Source organism: Hirundo rustica, chromosome 13 (assembly GCF_015227805.2).
Source record: "Hirundo rustica isolate bHirRus1 chromosome 13, bHirRus1.pri.v3, whole genome shotgun sequence".
In the NCBI taxonomy this organism is placed as follows: domain Eukaryota; kingdom Metazoa; phylum Chordata; class Aves; order Passeriformes; family Hirundinidae; genus Hirundo; species Hirundo rustica.
The window spans coordinates 3,735,930-3,741,929 of NC_053462.1; the positions used below are offsets into that span (position 1 = coordinate 3,735,930).

The window sequence follows — 6,000 nt, forward strand, 5'->3', positions numbered from 1 at the left end:
TGCTTGTCATTGCAGACAGGAAAGATACTAAACAAAGTAATCAATTGAATGAGCTCAGAAATACAGGTTGCTTTATGATGTCAGAATCACATTCTGCGCTTCTTAACTCTCCTAGTAACAACAAAAGGTTATCTGTGAACATTGCAGGGGCAAATTCTGGTAGGTTTAAATAAAACTTTGCAATCTATCATAACATGCAACTTCCTGCATCTTCTTCAGGAGAAAAGCAAGAATGGAGAACACCTCAAGTTCTGTTCAATTTATCTCTGTGTTTTAAGCCTTTTTAACTGCGTTGATGGAGAAACTGTAAAAAGGCATAATTTCTTCTGGGAACACGTGCCTGCGTCATGTTGACACCAGCAGATATAAATAGCTGTGAGCTGCATCAATAGCTATTTTCAGAGTGCATAGAGTCAGGCACAGTGGTATTCATCCATGAGAGCAGGAAAGGGAGGCAGCACAATCAGCTTAAATGAAGCATGAGAGATCCTTCATGTAGGAAAGACTGGACAATGTCTTGTAAGGAAAAGCAAACATGCAATTTCTCAAAGTGAGCTAAGGTCAACAATTCTGTCTGGAATCCCAGCTCTCTGACATCACCAGCTCCTGAAGTCACAGTGAGTTCAGAGAACTGAAAATTCTGCCCATTTGATGACATCACTGAGTAGGACTTCCTCTTGTGACTTGCCTTCCTTTCAGGATATAGAGGGGTCACATCCTTTTAAAAGAAAAATGCTACCTTCCTATTCATGTCCTAGATGTTTGTTTTCTCCCTTGAGACCCGGCATATATAGTTATCCCTACTTGATGTCCTACAGAAACAAACTCCCAAGCAGAGGTGCAGTAGTAGAAAGTTAGTATAAAGTTAATACAAAGGCTGAAACCTCAAGAGGAGGCCTTAAGCTCCTTCCTCACATTTCCTGTTTTTCCTTCACCCTGATGATGGCTCTGTACCTTCTAGTCAGAAGTTGAGAGCACACAGGAACAAAAGGTCCTGAAAGATGAAAGTTAAATTGAATGTGGGTGACTTGGAGCTTAATTATGGTTTCTGAAGAGTTTTTATGTCATAATTATGCTCCATTGCTTGTTGCACAGTGATGCCTAGATGTGCCAGTTCAAAAATCAAAATCCTGCATTATGGTTGGTATTGCTGCAGCATATGCAAGTGACTTTCTGCTCCACACACCAGTTTAGTTCGAAACGAAAGAATCAAGCAGAGGTTTCGTGATGGCAGCATGCAAACACTAGCACTCTCATGCTATTCTGAACTCAAATGCCCAAAGCCAAAAGCAACTTGTGCACTCCAAGAATGGCCAGGAACAGGTGTGGACTGAGAATATCTGTTGTAATCTGTAATGGTCCAGAGAAAACAGCTCAGTGTGTACCCACAATGGAGAATAAGAAAAAAAATAATGTAAGAACTATTTTTTTTTTATTCTGATACTAGTTACAGACAATGTTGCAGGACCTTGTCTTTATTTCAGTAACATGTCCTGCTTTCCCGTGTTTCCTTTACTATTATTGTTTACTGTCTATATATTACAGAGATTAATGTCTTGATGCTGTTTATGCTGATAAATAAATTACAGGAGGTTTCTCCCATAGAGTACACAGTAACAATGTTATGCCACACTTCAGAAGTATACAGAGTCACTGAAAAAATCTGTAAGAGTCAAAACTGACTGTGAGGCTGGAAGTTGATCCACATTATCCTGGGCTTACATGCTATCCTAGCCTATTTTGCTGTACCAAGGGATCCTATCACAGGAGCAAAGAAAAAGCAGAATAGCACTTACCATCATCTGGCTGAATTTACAGTTTAGTCATGGAACTCAGAAGCATTATTCTAGTCTATTCTAGTACTCAGCACAGAATATTCTATTCCCTACCATATTCTGTGGTAGAGATGTAGCAAATCCCAGTTTGTTCCCTCACAGCTCCTCTCTTACTTGCACATTCAGCCATAATCTTGAAAGATACACTGAGGAGGGCAATCAAAATGTTCCCCACCCAGGGCAGGAAAAAGAAAACTCCTAACAAACCATTTCCCAACCCTTTCCTCAGGGTCTACTTCCAAAGCCCATATTCAAATACAAGATAGGCCAATTCAGAGAGCAAAGCACCGAATTCCCTCATCTGCCCTTCCTGCCTAAGGAGCAGGAAGGAAAGGGGAACACCCTTCTTCTGATAACCTCAGCCCCAGAGGCTGCTTGTTTGCCCAACACCTTTAACTTGGCTGTAATGTGACCCAGAGCATGCCAGCTATTCACTGTACAGACCCTGGCTCACGTCCTGAGCATGAAAAAGAACACATGAACACCACCTAGGAGGTTTTGCTTAATCATTCAGCTATGCAGACACAGGATCCTTACAAGCAAACCACTCTGGATAGAGAAGAAAGAGAATACTTAATGCTCTTTTCTAAAAACATAACTAGAGATGTTTCCTCTAGAAAAATCATCGTTCTTTGTCCCAAACTGGAATTTAATATAGTAATTTTTAATTTTTGAATGAATTTGTGTGGCCAAGCTATAGTCTTGAAAGGAAACCTAATCCATATAAAGCTAGGAAAAATGTGAAATATAATCTAAGGATGTCATTCAAAGCAAAGGCTAGATCAAAAGAGAGATCCTCCAGGACAGAAAAAGCAGCTCAATTTGATTCATTATGTACAAACTAAACAAGAAATCCCTGGAAAAGAACTTGGGAGACCTGCTCTGCTGGCTCCAGTTTCAGATGGCTAGCATGTCTCCTGCTTTATTGACATTTCATATACAATAATGCATTTGAGATGAAAATGAAATTGTGCCTGGTGAAAAAAAGGAAGAAGTGAGAGAATTGCTCAGTGAAAGGAAAGGATGAAAGAGTACATTTATTTTTTTATATGGCTGTGAAGAAATTCCAGTATCACTACTAGTTTAATTTACAGGTAATCTCAATATAGGATCCAAAACAAACCACGAATACGCAAACAAAATGTATTACAAGCAAAAGACCTTGAAAACAGCTGAACTTCTTACAGTAAAAGTACAGAGGTGTTTCTGGAATTTGAGGTTTAATTTATGAGTCTATTACCATGCTAAGAATTGTTGCATATGCCTCCTGAAAAGAGGAGAGACCTGTTACACCCCAAGTGAGAGGATTTAGAAGGACAGATTAGTAATCATTCAAATAGAGACTTGTTATGAACTATGCACAAACAGAAGCAGCTCATCCAACACTGACACACCTTCTGTTCTGTGATTCACAGATGAACTGTGATGCAACCATTCACTGCTCTGCTCCCAGTTGATAATGGGAGTCTCAGGTACCCTACACAAAAAGAAAATCTTGTCTCTTGTTCCACTGTTATTCTTTTGATTCAGCATGGTTTATAAGGGTAGTCTTGGAACAGCCTGAGGGCCCACGAATGGGCTCTTACAAATGATGCTCTGTCTATGAGCCTATGACAGACTTTCTAGGATTTACAAGAACTTTGTCTTGCTTATCTCAGGAAATCAATTGGAATAGATACATGAAAAGAGTAGAACGCTGCACAGACATGAAATAACTCAAGTATCTTACCCTAAGATCTGAAGGACAGGAAAGTACCAGTCCAAGGAAGATGTAGAGAAGGCTAACCAAGCATAAAGAATTGGCAGCAAGGGGGCTTATAATTTTTCATTGTGCAGTTTCACCCAGCAGTTTTCACTTTAGATTCTTTTTCCCAGGAAATCTGAATTCACATACCAGCAGCATACCTCCTCTTTAAGTAGCAGCAATTCAAGTTGCTTACTTGATTTCCAAAAGCTTGCCTGTTTATCATTCTCAAATTCCACAACATCAATTCTGTATTGTGGAATTGTGATGTTTATCATCTGCCATTGCTTGGAGAATTAAACCACACTTGCCACAGACTGAGGAAAAACAGATTCTGAATCACTACTTCCTGCTGGGAATTTTTGAAGATGTTGCCTACCATGGAACCATATGTACCAGTGTGCTGCTAACAGCACCAAATCTCAGCCACTGGCAGTGGAGAAAAAGGAGTATCTTGTTATAATTTTCCTTGAATTTGATGCTAAAACTCAAAAAAGGCTTCCTTCCTATGAGGAAGAAAAAAGAAGCGGCTTGCTTGACAGCAGATCCGGACTCCATGCTGCCCTTCCTCAACAAATACACTCCTAAATTCACAACACACTGGATACTGTTGCACCCAGGCCACTCTGGCAACTCATTCCTGTCTAGCTTGGCCAATACAGAAGTATACTGCTCTGTGTCTAAGAAACAATCTCACTCTCTCATTCTTTTTCTTTTATTCTCACCTTAGGTATTTTGCCAGTTCGGTGTGTGTTGTGCTCCTTCCTTAGGGGCTTCCATTTACTCTCCTATGGGACTCAGCCAGAAGGAGAGCAGCAGCCTTTTCCCTCTTGCAGCAATCTCCTGAAGTAACTTTTCTGAGCAGTGTGTTACTCTTTCTTCATGTTCTTTACTCTGTTACTACATTAAAAAAATAAAGGATGTCATGTACGGGATACCTTCACAAGTTCACAGAGTTCATCATATACCTACAGGTGGGTCTGGGCTTAGGAAAAACTCTTAGCATGCACTCTCTTCATAAGTCAGCTCTGTAGCTCAGGACAGTGTTAGCAACAGCTAACAAAAAATGTACAAAAATCCCTGTACAGCATTCTATAAACCAGAAGCCTCACCCGACCCTGTCAGGCTGATGTATGTGAGCTGTTGGGCCAAACCAGCCCTGTTCAATGGCAGCCATGGTTAGTGCACGACCTCCTTGAAGCAGGCTGCTAGGATTTTCTCCCATTTCCTCACAGGGATACCACAGATACTTGGCATGGCGAGGGAGGCGACAGGTCTGCCAGCTCGAAGGACTCCCTCAAGAACAGGAAAGCATCCTCTCCTCCCATCCCTGGCCGCCATGTTGAGTACCCACCCTGAGGCACTCCGCTCCCCTCACGGAGCACCCGCCATTTTCTCCCGTGGCTTTTGCTCCGCCTCGCCCAAAAGCGAGGGAAACGCCCCGGAGCCCCTCAGGCGGGGCTGCAAGAGGCGGGCGGAAATCACGGCCAACAGTTGACTGTTACGCACCTCAAAGAAAGGTGAAAAGGTCTGTCAGGAGAAAAGGTGTCAGATTTGTTTTGACTAGGGCCTGAAAGACGTCATGGGAAGGTAACGCTGCTGCCAAATCCCGCCCTCACACCGGCAGAAATAGCCGCCCTTTGCCTGGGGTGCCCGGGGGGCTGAGGCTGCCGTGCGGAGCGCAGCCGGGCCGCAGTGCCTAGAGCCTGCCAGAGACAGCCCTGGGCACACCTGGGCTCCGTGGGTAACCACCAAAGCGCCCACATGCCTGTCTGACAGCGGGGGATGACACGACAGCTACACAGAAATACCAGCGTGCCAAAACCCTCAGAGGAAAGGGCAGTGAAAATGCCATTTTGCTCACAGACATGTTGATTGAACTCTACATTATCAGCCACACAACCTTCCTAACGTGTAGAGACAGAGCAGACTATTGTGCTGATGTGCAGATCAGAGCACAGTGGCAAAGGGAGGTTATGAAATGGCCCCCAAACTTGAACTACACTCCAGAGATCCTCACCACAGCAGTCTGAAATATTATCAGCCTCATCCAAGGGCCCTGCCTCCATGGTGGCATTGAAGGAGCAAAGGTACAAACCTGTGCAAGTCAAGGGCTCAAGGACATCCTCATCCCTTCTGGTGCCTCTGCCATGAGGGCAGCGAGCTTTGGCAGATAGTCAGAGTGGACAGCAGGACAGTCATGGCTTATGAGGCTTTAGTGAGGTGTGTCATTGCCTTGATTTAGTGAGATGAATCAGTGATTTCCTGTCCAAGCCTCCAGTCAAGTAAAACATGCCAGGCCTTGCAAAGAGCAAAGTCCAGAACCCCACTCACCTACCCACCTGAAATCACCTCTGAGACACTTATTTCCTGCAGGGAAATAACAGCTGAGGTAAGATGTTGAATACCAGCCATAGAAAT

At 43.3% G+C, this 6,000-nt stretch overlaps 1 long non-coding RNA gene across 1 annotated transcript in view; it reads right to left on the bottom strand.

Moving 5' to 3' along the window:
• LOC120758939 (uncharacterized) overlaps positions 1 to 4,996 on the bottom strand; it is a 32,641-nt gene extending 27,645 nt beyond the window's left edge. The window contains exons 1-2 of the long non-coding RNA XR_009208308.1: positions 4,934 to 4,996; positions 4,305 to 4,479 (exon numbers count right to left, since the gene is read on the bottom strand). This is a non-coding gene — a long non-coding RNA (uncharacterized LOC120758939). The remainder of the gene's footprint in view (positions 1 to 4,304; positions 4,480 to 4,933) is intronic.
• Between the last annotated feature and the right edge of the window lie 1,004 nt (positions 4,997 to 6,000).